The following is a 490-nucleotide window of genomic DNA, read 5'->3' as shown; positions in this document are numbered from 1 at the left end:
TGATTAAATTTGACATGCCTAGGATCAATTTTGAGATTGCTAAGACCGTAGGCCTGTGCTTTCATATCCATGCCCAATTTTAAACTTGATATGCCCAAGTTTAAATTTGACATGCCTAGGATCAATTTTGAGATGCCCAAGACCGTAGGGTTGTGGTTTCATGCCCTTGCACATAATTCAATTTGATATTCCCCAGTTTAAATTTGACATGCCTAGAATCAATCTTAAGATGCCCAATACCGTAGCTTGTACTTTCATGCCCATGCCCATAATTAAATTTGTTATGCCTAGGATCAATTTTGAGATTGCTAAGACCGTAAGCTTGTACTTTCATGGCCATGCCCATGATTCAATTTGACATGCCCAAGTTTAAATTTGACATGCCAAGGATCAATTTTGAGATACCCAAGATCGTAGGGATGTGCTTTCATGCCATGCCCAAGATTAAACTTGATATGACCAAGTTTAAATTTGACATGCCTAAGATCAA

The sequence above is a fragment of the Papaver somniferum genome, unplaced genomic scaffold (assembly GCF_003573695.1).
Source record: "Papaver somniferum cultivar HN1 unplaced genomic scaffold, ASM357369v1 unplaced-scaffold_35, whole genome shotgun sequence".
Lineage (NCBI taxonomy): Eukaryota > Viridiplantae > Streptophyta > Magnoliopsida > Ranunculales > Papaveraceae > Papaver > Papaver somniferum.
The sequence above is the reverse complement of the archived record's forward strand: the minus strand, read 5'-3'. Positions refer to the sequence as shown.